This window comes from Sarcophilus harrisii, chromosome 1 (assembly GCF_902635505.1).
Source record: "Sarcophilus harrisii chromosome 1, mSarHar1.11, whole genome shotgun sequence".
NCBI classification, from domain to species: Eukaryota; Metazoa; Chordata; class Mammalia; order Dasyuromorphia; family Dasyuridae; genus Sarcophilus; species Sarcophilus harrisii.
The window spans coordinates 478,179,451-478,193,272 of NC_045426.1; the positions used below are offsets into that span (position 1 = coordinate 478,179,451).

A 13,822-nucleotide genomic window follows, 5' to 3' on the forward strand; every position below is an offset into this window, starting at 1 on the left:
TTTTATTATATCCTTCCCCCTCTCCTATTCTACAAGCCATCTCATACAACAAAGAATAAAAAAACCAAAGACAGAAAAGAAAATATAGTTCAGCAAAATTAATCAAGATATTAACTAAGGCTTACAGGATAGGCAACGGTCCATACTCTTAGGCCTTCACTTCTTCAAAAACAGGAGAGAAATACATTTTCTCTTCTCTTTTGGTGGCATAAGCTAGATCACTATATTTTCACAGCATTCTTTTTAGAGGTTTTGTTTTGCTCTTTTCATTACCTTTGTCTCAGGTATTGTTTATATTGCTTTCCAGTTTTGACTTATTTCAGCCTGTTTGTTCATATAAGTGTCCCCATGTCTCTATGAATTCTTTGCATTCATAATTTCTTTTTACAAAGTAATATTTCATTTTATTCACATACCACAATTTATTGTCATTGCATAATCAATGGTCATCTACTTTATTTCCAACTCTTTTATCTCAAAAAATGCTACCACCATTATTTTGACACATATGGGACATTTCTTTCCCTGTTAAACTCTTTGGGATATATATCCATCAGAAAGATCTCTTGGTCAAATGATATATACATTTTGGTTTTTTTAATATTTTTTACAACAATGGTTAAACCAATACATAATTTCACCAACATTGTACTATGTTCCTTTCTTTCAGTAGTCCTTCAAATATTGGTTATCCCCATCTCTTGTCATTTTGCCAATATTTTGGATGAGAAATGAAACCTCAGAGTTGTTATTATATGTATTTTTCTTATTACTACTATTTTGGTACATTCTTTCATATACTTGTTAATGGTTTACATATTTTGAGATTCATTAGGAAATAAACTTTGGTTTTATATATTTGTCTTATTTCTCCATATCATGATTATCAGTTACTCTTGTCAGAAATATCTGATAAATTTTTTTTTCAATCAATAGTTTTCCTTCTAAATGTACTTATATTGATTTTGTTCCTATAAAAGGTTAGTTTTCATGTAATAAAATGATCTCTTTTATCTTTTGTGGTTTGCCTCTGCTCTTTTACTTAAAATTTCTTCTCCAGATGTAGTGGTTCACATCTATAATCCCTGGTACTGGGAGAGGCTGAGGGTGGTAGGTTGCTTGGGTTCAGGAGTTCTTAGTCATAGTAGAACTAATGTGATGAGCTGCTGAGATCAGAAGGCCACTCAGGCTGCTAACTAGCCCATGTCAGAAGAACAAATCAGGTGAAAGTTTTCCTGTCAGCCAGTATCAGGATCACAATGAATTGTCCACTGTACTTCCAATAAGGGTGAGATTGATAGATCTAGCCTTGAAAAGAAGATTCTCCAGAAATATTGATGAAATATACCTGTTTTAATATTTAGGTAATTTTTGAGGTTATTGTAGTATATGGTATAAGATTTTTTTTAACAAACTTGTCCTATTTCCTAGTAGTTTTTGCCAAGTATAGAGATCTTTCTGTATATAAATAATATTATTAGACTTGTTGAATACTAGATTATAAGATTTAATTATTTTTTTTTATTTTTTTATTTTTTCCATTCAGATGATCTACTTTTATATTTTTAAAGAATGTTATTTGGGGAAAATACCAAAAAATAAAAAATAAGATAAAAAAATGTTATTTGGTTTTTTTAATTATACATAGAAACAATTTCTAACTTTCCTTTCTTATAATTTTTGAATTCTAAATTCCCTTTTTCATTCCTCTCCCCACTCCTTGAAAAGACAAGGACTTTGGTATAGATTGTCAATATTGTGTGACATCTCTTTGCCTACATTTAATTACCTTTAATTTCTTTCTTTTGTCTTCTTCCCATCATTGTTTTTTCTAGAGCTATGTGAAATAAAAGTGGCAAAGAGGGATTTACTCCTGTGTTTATGAGGAAAATATTAAAGGTTTACCCATTTCAAGCATAATGTTTCACTATTCTATAAAATTCCAATACTATTGCCTTTGTACATATCTTGGCTAATCTTACCTTTTTTGCTCTTTCTCTAAGAGAAATGAATTCATAAGAGAAGCATTGTTGAGTGGAAACTGTATTATGAGATTAGTCATTCTTTATTCAAGGAAATGAGGTCTGGTCCTACTTTCTCTGTCTCCCTTCCTCACCTCAATCAGTATTCATTCCTAAGTGCATGTTATCAATATATCTGCTTCTATGATCTCTTTAACATTCTGGTTGCAAGCTGTACTTGGAGATCAAATACTATCCAAAAAATTACACTTTTTCAGAGAAGGTGGGGTTTTCTTGTGCAAGTTTTTCTCAGATAAAGCTCATTCTAAGTTTCTTGACTCTTCCTACAAATATACATCTTCTCTCCCATAGGAATGATTTTAGTTGTATTCTTCCATTTCTTCTTCTAGGATGAGGCATACACTATTATTCTTACTGCCTCAGATTCTCCCCTCCATTAATTTTGTCCTATGCCAACAAGGCTTTCAGCATTGTTGTTTGTTTTTTTGAAGGGCAGTGGCAAGTCTTTTGTTGAATGCCCATCTCTTTTTGTTTATTATTAGGCCCAAGATATCATAATATTTTAATTTCAGGTCCAGCCTGAGGCTTCTTTTCTTCTTGAAATATATTAGTTCATTCTCCAGAAAATTGCTTTCTCTTCTTATTTGAAGATCTTTCACCTAAGTGCATAAAACGTTTGGGGTGTCTTTGGTTGTTGTTTTGTTTTGCTTTTTTAAAATTGTAATTGGAGACAGGGGGGGTGAGAGGGAGAGAGGGGGTGAGAGAGAGAAGGAAAGAAAGAAGAAGGGGAATGGAGAGAGGGAGAGAGAGAGAAAGGAAGAGAGGGAGTTAGAGAGGTAGGAGAGAGAGATAGGAGAGAGAGAGAGAGAGAGAGAGAGAGAGAGAGAAGTAAAGAGAGAAAAATGTACATATTTATGTATTTACATTTGGCATTTAGTATTGAGGCTTGATTTTTTTCATCATTTTCTTTGGAAGAATTTATGACACTGAAGTTTTATTTTTGCATAATTTGTCTTCAAGCTAAATTACTCTGGCTACACTCTGCAGAATTGATATTCTTTTGATATTGTTGCCTTTTGTTTCTAACATTATTGCCTTTTATTTTTCTTTTGCCAATTTTCTTCCTTCAGTGTCTTTGTATTCTACATCTATTATTTATTTTTTCTGAACATTTCCTTTGAAAACTTTTGTCATGTATTCAATCTTTTCTACTCCGCTGTTGCAACTTTGTGTTTTATTTAATAGTATAGTGAAATAAAATGATATACTTTATGGTTTTGTGATTTTTAAAAATTCTATGTTGAAATCTGACTTCTAATCTTAATTTATTTTTAATGTCTTCTTTTAAATTTTATTTCTCTTTTGAATAATTTCATGCTTTCTTGATTCTCTTATTGATACTTTTTGCCTTTACTTATTTTCTTCCCTATGTCCTTTCAAGATTCAGCTCAAATCTCAGTTCCTAAAAGAAGCTTTCCAAGACCTTTCCTTCTTTCTTCCACCCAAGATTCTAGTATCTTTCTTCCAAGATTACTTCTAATTTATACTGTACAAGTTGTGTCTTCATAACTATTTGCATGTTATCTCCCTCCAAAACATGTCAGCTCCTTGAGGACAAGAATCATGTGTTTTATTTTCTTTGTATACCCATCACTTAACAGAGTGCTTGTCACATAGTAAATGCTTAAGTAAAAGCTTAAGAGGTTGTTGATACATTAATTGATTTTTACCATATCTCTGGGGAGTCCATAATAATTCAATTTTCATAGGATAAAACTGGTCCACTTTTCTTCATATTATTATATTTATTCAAAATTCCTTGGTTTCTTCTTGAGGGTTTAATCTTTCTTTCTTGTATTTATAATGCATTCTTTTAGTGAATTTTGTTATGAAGTAAGTTTTTATTCAGGCTATCCCTTCTGTTTTTGTTTTTGTTTTTGTTTTATTTTCCATCTTTTTTCTTTGGGTAAGCTTTCTCACTGTTTGCCTTTCCTTTCTATAAGTCTCATATGTCTTTGGGAATGAGTTATTTCGCATCCTTAGTTTCCTGGAGATAGGGGAATTTGTAGGCCCAGGGCCCTTCCCTGAATAATACTCTGGTGAGAGAAGATTATATCCACCTGGGTTACCAGTTTCCCTTTCCCCAGACTTACTATTCATTTCTTCCAGAAGATTTAGTTGTTCTAAATATCATGTGTTATTTCTGTTCTGTCCAAATCTTCTGTTCTTTTCCTTCTATGTGTCCCTTTCCTTTGAATGAGTGGATACAATCAGTGTCTATTGACCCATTTCTGGTTTTTGAGGAGGGGAGTGCATTTTCAAGTGGAGTCACAGAAAGGAAGCAGCCTCATAGCTGAACCCTGTGTTAAAAGCCTGTGACTTTACATGTGCTCACTGAGCAGAAATATAGACTCAGTTGAAGGAAGGGAAGATAGGAATGGTAAATAAGAGCTCTAAGTAATAATTTTTTTCAATGTTTTTCATTTTGCAAGACAGTTTTATCTTCTTATTAGCATAGTACCATGAAAAAAAGTGGATTTGGAATTATAGTATCTAGTCTCTATTCCTACCTTACATTCACTTGATAAATTTCTTTGGACCTCAAATTTCTTCTCTCTAAAAGCAGGGATTCCACTTGACAATTTCTAAAATCCCTTCTTACTATTTTTAAAGCCATATTCTATGACTGTCTAATTTTATTTGTAATTATTCTGTATCTGAAAAATAATTTCTTCTTTTGAGGTTTTATAATTTGGATTTTACAGGAACACAAAATTCACATTTTTCAGTTTTTCAATATTTGAGTATTTTGTCCACTCAAATCCAGATAACACTAACACAACTATGTGCATTTTAAAAAATACTTTCTCAACCTTATATTGGGAATCAGCTCCCCTTAGTCACATTTGGACTTTTCAAGTGTAAAGATAATTTTGTTGAGGGGAGAAATAAAATAATGAATCTGTGCCTTTTCTCTCTCATCAGTGTCCTCTATATCTTGAGCAATGACACTTTCCCTTCTCTTAACCTCATCTTTTCTGCAATATAGTTTTTAAAATCCTTTTCTATTGTCCTTTCCTTATGGCCTTAACTTATTCTGAATTTTAGTCCTGCTAACACTTTTTATAAGACATTGGCACACTTTGTATTAATCCTGTGTTTTGACTCTTACTTCAGTCTTCTGTATGTATCTATGTACAGAATATGGAAATATCTATGTCTTGAATATGTTTGTGTCATGGAGGAGTTTCATTTATAATGTAAAATTGAAAAAATGTTTTGAGTAATTCTTGATTGCCATTGGATAATTGGAAATACATTTAGTTATTATTTGTTGTCTTGGTTTTAAATCATAAATTTCATAGTATTCTGATTAAATATAGCAATTTAGCTAAATGATTTTATAATAGCCAATCTAAGAAGCATTGTACAATTTTAATCTGAGAATTAAAATTCTTTTGGTGGTAGAAATCAGTTTATAGGAAAATAAGCATATATCATTTCTATAGAATGAATATCTTTTAGCTAAAAGTCTTCAATCAGATGTGCATTCCGTTCTAATATTCAGATTCTCTGTTAGTTTTCCCATTTCAAATTCAACATGACAAAGAGGAAACCTTTTGTTCTCCCATGTTTCTTCCTTCAAGGTTTCTTTCAAAACATTTCAAATATAATATATTTCTTCAGTAATCCAACATAAAATCCTTACAGTTGAGAGTACTCATTAAATCACTGATAGTAAGTAACTATTACTTAATAGTGCCTCTTTTTAGAATCCTTTGGGGAAAGGGGTTTATATACATGAAACAATAGAGTAAAATATGTGAACTGGCATAGTAAATTGAAATATAAGTTCGCAGAAAAACAATTAAACATGGCCTAGAATTTTCTAAAAGGACTTTATGGAGAGTTTGGACCTTCCCTCTAATACTGTTACTTAACACTATTCTAATCTAACAAAGATCCCAAACAATTATTTTTTTATTTCTGACAACTCTATGAAACTAATTTCTAGATCCCATAGATTTCTCATCCTAGTTGTTACCCTTCATTGTCTATTCCCTATTCCAATATTATATCATTCCCATGTGAATTTTTTTTGACATAAACTCACATTTACTCTGCCCTTTTATTTCTGTGTGAAAGTCATTTCCAAATCCTGTCTTCCTCTATAATTCTAAACTTTATCTTCTCTGTATTTTTTGCTTAAAGCTTCATCTGGGTTCTAATTTTCTCTTATCTCACCTATTCTGAAGTTTTACTTCCTATTTCTCTCTTACTGAATTGACCTTTCCATACACTTTCTAATTAAAAGGATTCATGGTGCTCTAAGTAAGAATGCTCTACCATTCTCTTGATCTTATTTAGTCCTGGAAGTAAAATTCAGCTGTCATAGTCAGCAAAATTTAAAAAAAAAACACCTCTGAACTGATTAGGCAATTCTATAGTAATAACCTTATGATTACATAGAATATAATTCAAAGGATTCAACATATTTTGATGCTGTTATCTGTAGACTCTTTCATCAGAATTAATATTAAAAGTGTAAGGGGAAGAATTGAATCTAATCAATCATTTGCCTTCCTCTCACCTCTTAACCCCTCTTAAAGAAACTAACAAGATATTCTATATCCTAATACCTTTATCAGATGATAATACTTTTATTGAATCAATCAATGAATGAAAGACATTAGACCTTAGACTAGATGTTTAATCAGTTTGAAAGGAGCAAAAACCACTGGATGAAATGATATAATACTACACAAAAAAATGCATTTGGATTGACTAAATCCTGCCCCATGAGGCTTGGATTAAAAACAAATAAACTGTGCATTATGTTAGAACAGATGAGACAGATGATTCTAGTAGTAGTAGCCTGGTTGTGGAAGTAGCTCTAATCCATTCCCTAAGAGGGAATCACTTAGGGTAGGTATATGGGAGGAGAATGCCTCTGTATTCTCCCATACCCACTCAGCCAGAAGATGACATAAAAAATTTCAAAAGATTGTAAGAATTGTACTCTCCCTCAGTGTCTTTGCATCATTCCCATAATAAAGCAATAAAAGACATCAGTTGCATCAAGAGAAGAAGCCAGCTAAGCATAATAAGTGAAAAGCAGTTCCAAGATTCTATGTGGTTTCTCTCAAAAGCCACATCATACCTAAGGGAAATTTCATGACTTCTCCACAAAAAAAGAGCTTTTAGCAATCAGGGATGGTGAATGATTCTTGTAATGCATGGTCTCTTTAACCCTGAATCCACTTTTCCTTTGAATTTTGTTTTCAATTATGGGATTTTGCACTATGGATTAGTTTCCTTGTTTTGGCAGGAATATTTTGTATTAATTACCATGTCTCTATTATTTTAACAAACTCTTTTCTAAAGGCTAATTAAGTCTGGTGGCCAGTTGATATCAAAGCTAATCAATCAATAAGACAAACTGGTAGAGACACATTAGGTATAACATTAGAGAAAAACCCTTAGCATTAGCCCTAGGTGGTGAATTGAATAAAATGCTGGACATGGAGTCAAAAAAACACATCTTTCTGAATTAAGACCTCTACGACCCCTGGCAAGACACTTAATCCTGTTTGCCTCAAGTCCTCATCTCTGAAATGGGCTGGAGAGGGAAATGGCAAACTAGTCTAATATTTTTGCCAAGAAAACCTTAGATGGGGTCTAATATGACTAAAAGGACTGAACATTAAATTGTCCCTAAACTCCTATGCCCTTAAGGAAGAAGTAGGAGTTACTCTCTGAGGGCCCAGCTTTGCACTGTGAGGGGAAGTTGGAAAGTATTTCAAGAGCCTGCTTACTTATGAGGGCTTTGTCTAGGATAAATTTTGGGTCCCTCATATTTATAAGAGATTCACTGCAGTCATTCTCCATCTATGTCTCTCACTGTTGATTAGCAATTACCTATTGTATTCCTATAACTTGTATGAAGTTTGCATCCCTAAATACTTTTGCATAACACTTTAGAATATCTATTTCTAAAAAATCAGTTAAATATGGTTTAATAATTGAAATCAATAGATGGAGTAGCCTATAGGTGTAGGGGGCAAGGAGGAAAAGGTTGTGAGTGATGGCATTAAGAAAAACTAGTCCTAATTCTTTATGCTAATCCCTAAATACTGATGAGAAATGTAACTAATCACTGTCTAGGACACAAGATATCCAGTAAAAAAAGAGTTTGGAAAAGAGAGTCCTGTGTTTCAAGAACAAGTCAGAAAAGTAATGGGCAAGCACTCTTTAATCTTTCCACTTCCAATAGACAATAGGTTTTTTGGGAGTAGAACTTATTCTATTTTATATGACAGGCACAGTGTAAGAGCTGAGAAAATTCTTATTGAATTGCATTGAATTAAAGTTATAGATGAGGAAACAAAAGTTGTAGAAGGAATTCTTGTATTTAGTGAAAAAGACTAGTGACTTTGGACCTATAATATTCTGAAGTTCTGCTAAATGGTCTAATATATCAGAATGGCACATAGAAGCTTACCAAAATATAAGAGCCTAGGCGTCATAAATTCTATATTATATTTAATTATTTTATATCACATTGTCTTATTGGGCTGGCATCTTGCCAGTCTGTTGCTCTGATATGATATTCTCAATAAGGGACAGCTAGATGATGCAATGGAAAAAGCCCTGGTCCTGGAATCTGGAAGATCTGAATTCTCAGATATTTATTAGTTGTGTGACCTTGGGTAAGCAACTTAACCTTGTTTGCTTAGTTTCCTCATTTGTAAAATGATCTAGACAAGGAAATGGCAAATACTCCACTGTTTTGTCAAGAAAACCTCAAAATGAAGTTACAAAGAGTTGGACATGACTGAACAAAAACACTTGAAAGCATCATGTGATGCAAAGAGAAATGAACTAAGACCTAAATTGCAGTTCCAGGTCTGCCAATGACAATATTTAACCTTTCCATACCACATAGAGTGAATTTATGTAAAGCCTAAAGAGATATTAGAGATCATATAACAAAAACTTAATTTTACAGGGTAGAAAACTAAGGCCAAAGAAGATTGAGGATTGGGAATCTTTGGGAGGATTTGGGGGTGAGGGGAGGAGAGACAATCAGAATTAAATGACTTTCCCAGGTTCACACTACTAATGTCTGAGGCTGGATTTATATTCAGGTCCTCCTGACTCCAGGCCCTGTACTGTAATCATTGGAGACCTTCAGCTGCCCCTCAGACTGGGAATTTTTAAATAACTAGCAAAGTAATATAGCCATACACAGATTAGTCTTTCTTGGCTGAGTATTTCATTGCTTCAGAGTTTTGTAATTTCTTTGCAATACTTTCATCTGATGTACTTGATTGCTGACAAATTTATTGAAGATCTTATTTACCTAAAATGTCATAAGAATTTCTTTTCTTGGGATATAAGTAATTCCTGCATTTTAGAGAAAGCGTACATTCCCATCCATATCTAATCAGGGACTTCTTCCATAATTCTGCCTCTCCTTGAATACTTCCAATTGAGAGGAATTCCTTATAATGTGGTTGCATGGGAAGCAACTTTTTTTTGGTTGGTATTTCTTCTTGTTGTTGTTAGGAAATGTTTTCCCCCTTATTATCAAAATGAAAGTCACATCTGTATATACTTACATCCGCTACCTATTATTTCTAGTTGTGCCCAACGAGGCCAAAGAAGAATATCTTTCCATATGACAACTCTTCAAATGCATCAGGTCAGTTATCATTCACAACTACCTCCTCTTACCTCAACCTGTTCTCTATTTCCTTTAGCTAGATGGTTGAAAGTTTCTCAGTGTTACTGTTAGGAGAGCGGTTTGTGAACTGCTTCTTGAACTCTTCTTCTCATTCTTCTTTTTTCCTTGGTGGTCATTATTACTTTACTTTTTTTCTCTTTTAATTTTTTTTCACCCAAATGCTCTACATCAAATTTCTTCTCCACTCTGGTTTATGGATTTTCTCACATAAGTTGATCCTCTTTATCTACCATATTGTTTCACTGCCCCCTTTTCCTTACTTGTACCTTTTAAATATTTTATATTTTTCCATTTTTCCAGATTCAGTCATGAGTCACATGTTACCAAGAATCAGTGAAAATTGTGACATTGAATTTATATCAATATATTATTAACTCTAATTCATTTAGTTTATTGCCATACTTTGTCAATTCATGTAAAGCCATCTTAAGGCATTATTCTCCTTAGATATTTTTCCCTATGGAACATGATACCTCTCCACTGATATTTATGTCATACTATTCTTTGTGGCTTCTGGTTTAGGGAATTTATGTAGGCAATTTTCATTCTTCTCTCCATTGTCAGTTTAAAGTCCTTTGGATAAAATATGCTGTGTCCTGACATATATATTCTTCTCTAAGCTTGTTAAATGAACTCCATCCTTGGCTAAAAGTCATTGTGATGTCTTGGGATAGATATTTCATGGTTTTTCTTCATTTTTGCTCCTTTGCCCAAACTACATATAACAGTTATATTTTAGGCCAGTGTTTAAATATATTTTTTCTACAATTATAAGCAAGTAGAAAGATAATCCCTGTCCTCCAGGAGTTCACAACTAACTACAAAAAACAGAATACCATGATATGGCACTTGCATATAGTTAGTTATATATGATCTGACATATTGCATACAAAGCATTTTTGAAATTTTGATTACTATACAAAAATCATGTTGCTATTATTACTGAAAAATGATTCCTTTTACCTTGTTTGATATAGTTCAGATAGAAATAGTGCTGAGTTATTTTGCTATTGTATTTTGATATTTAGTACTCTGTAGACTATTGCCTAGGTGGATAAAATAAGTTTTTAAAAATTGAATGAAGGTATTTGGTATTATTGAAGATCTTATTTACCTAAAATATCATAAGAATTTCTTTTCTTGGGATATAAGTAATTCCTGCATTTTAGAGAATCTCAGCATACATTCCCATCCATATCTAATCAGGGACCTCTTCCATAATTCTGCCTCTCCTTGAATACCTCCAATTGAGAGGAATTCCTTATAATGTGGTTGCATGGGAAGCAACTTTTTTTTTGGTTGGTATTTCTTCTTGTTCATCAACTGTAGGATTGCTGAAATCATTCTTGTTATAATTCCAGCAGTAGACAGGACAGTAGGAATGGTATACTTTGTGCTGTTCCCATATGATTTTGATGTCTATAGTCAGGCCTCTATACTTTGATTTTTTTTTGTTACATGTATCTTTGAAATTCTGAGTTTTGGGGATGATCATATCTTTTCAAAATGTTGAGGTTAAGTTTTAATGAATTAGTTTTATTCCTGGGCAGTTGATGGCTACAGGACAGTTTAACTGTTAAAATCTTTAGGATATTTTGAAGTCTACATGTACTGTAGTTCATGGAAGATAGTAAGGTTCTGGTGTATAATTCTAGCCACATGTTTATGGGTATTCAGTAGATGCTAAACTTTTGTGACCTACAGTGATAAATCACATAGGCCTCACCATTGCATAATCTACAATGATCATGAAATCCACATTTAAGAACCACTTTTCTAGTGTTTCGAATGATAGAAACTTAGTCCACATTTGCCATTATGCATTTTTTAATTTTCAAAAACAAACATGCATAACTCAGCTATTGTTCAACATTTCTTTATTCACATATTGTTGGCTGAATTTATATTAATGTTGATCACAGAAGGCTCTTTGCTTCTTCTCAAAGATCATAGACAAAAATTAAAGCTAATTTCATTTGCATTTGACAAATCTTGGGCATTGGATCAAACTTTACTAGTAGTCAGTAAAATAATGCCCACTAATTTCTATGTAGTTTGTTGCCTACTTACCATGAGTTATGATAATTTCTATCCATCCTTTTCCTTCTTTTGACTGGAAATTTTAGTTTCTCTATATCTGTCTTAGGGCTGATTGGCCCTCTATTCCCTTAATATCAATAAAAGTTTATCTATTTAACCTAGTTGTCAGTTCAAAACAATGGATAATTTAAGTAATACATTTCTTACACTTGTATCATCATATTTTCTATCAGAGCAGCTTTATGATAACAGCATCTCACACACTGCTTGCGTCTCTTGTACATTTAATGTGTTGCCTGTGTGAACCTACTCTGTTTTTATCTGATTGATTTTTTTGAAAGAATTGAGCTACTATAAAATGGTTTGCCTTGGTTTCATTTTAAACATCTTGTCAAGTTTTATCATTGTTTGTCAGTTGATCCACTGTTCCTGACATTCAGTGAAAGTAACAATAGTTCTTATTGTCACCCAAGCCTTGTTGGCTTGTTTTTTTTAATGTAGAAATAAAACAATCCATGAATAAACAACACATTCATGAGGTAACACAGCAAATTAATTTGGGATGAAACTATCTGTGACAATATTTGACTTCTACTTTATCCATCACACATCAGTCATTAAACACTTATTGAACACTTAATATGTGTAAGTCATTCTGGGGCCTCAGTAAAAGATGCATTGAAACATAAAATATGTGTTCCGTAGAAACTTCAGAAAATGTGAGATATACATGTAATAAAAATCCAAAATGATGCATATTAAGTACCATAAAAATGGCAAAGTTAGCAAATATTATAGTAGATTGAATGTAGTTGAGAAATATTTGGTTTCAAAACTTAAAAATAGATTCAAATGGTTTTATGATGATTGTCTTATTACAATATAATAAATGCATAATAATCATTTCAGTTTAAATAATTTAACTGGATATTGTAACCATATGGACAATTATGTTGCTAAAATCAATAAATCAATCAATCAAAAGACAATCTGTGTCCTTACAATTTAATGGGGGGGGGGATGTAATCTATGGGAAAATATTGATGGATAATGTTGTTTCTGAGAGATAATATGTTCTAAAATGGAATTTCCAGTTTTACTTGTGGTTAAGACTAGAAGAAGAAGAATAGTTAAGCAAGCCTTCCCTATGAACTGAGATATAGAGTTGAGTATAAGGGATATTTAGTATCAACGATGTTATTGTTTACTTACTCTTTGTGACTTCATGGACTATAGCATGCTAGGCTCTTCTATCCTCCACTATCTCTTGAAGTCTATCCAAGTTCATGTCCATTGTTTTCATGATACTACCTATCTTATCTTCAATTTTTCTCAACATAAAGTTTTATTATAATAAGTCCTGTCTTCTCATTATATGTTCAATGTATTTAAGCTTCAGATTCAGTATTAAACTCCCCATGAATAGCTTGGGTTAACTTCTTTAAGTAATGACTGATTTGATCTCCATGCTATCCAAGAGACCCCCAAAAATCTTCCCCAGGACCACAATTTGAAAGTGTCAGTTCTATAGTGCTCAGTTTTCTTTATAATCCAACTAGCATGCCATACATTGCTACAGGAAAAAAATCATAGCTTTGACTATATGAACTATTGTTTGTGATATCTCTGCTTTTCAGTATGTTGTACAAATTTTCCAGAGCTTTCTTTTCAAGTAGCAAGAATCTCTTAATTTCATTGCTACAGTCACTGTCTGAAGTTATCTTTGAGCCCAAGAATATAAAATTCACTTCTACTTCCATTTTTTTTTTGGCCAGGAAGTGATGGGGCCAATTATCATGATCTTAACATAAAACAACTATTTTAATGTTAAGCTTCAAGCCAGCTGACTTCTTTCACCCTGGCAAAAGGCGTCTTAATTCCTCTTCACTTTCTGCCATTGGAGTAATATCATCTGAATATCGGAGATTGTTGATATTTCTCCCAGCCACCTTAATTCCAGTTTTTAATTCATCCAATCTGGCATTTTACATGATGTATTTTACATATAAAGAAGGTAACAATTTAGAATCTTGTGTTCTTTTTCCGATCTTAA

The 13,822-nt window shown here is 32.6% G+C and overlaps 1 protein-coding gene across 4 annotated transcripts in view; it reads left to right on the forward strand.

Annotated features, from left to right (window-relative positions):
- NOL4 (nucleolar protein 4) overlaps nt 1–13,822 on the forward strand; it is a 473,540-nt gene that overhangs the window by 263,848 nt on the left and 195,870 nt on the right. The window lies entirely within an intron of this gene.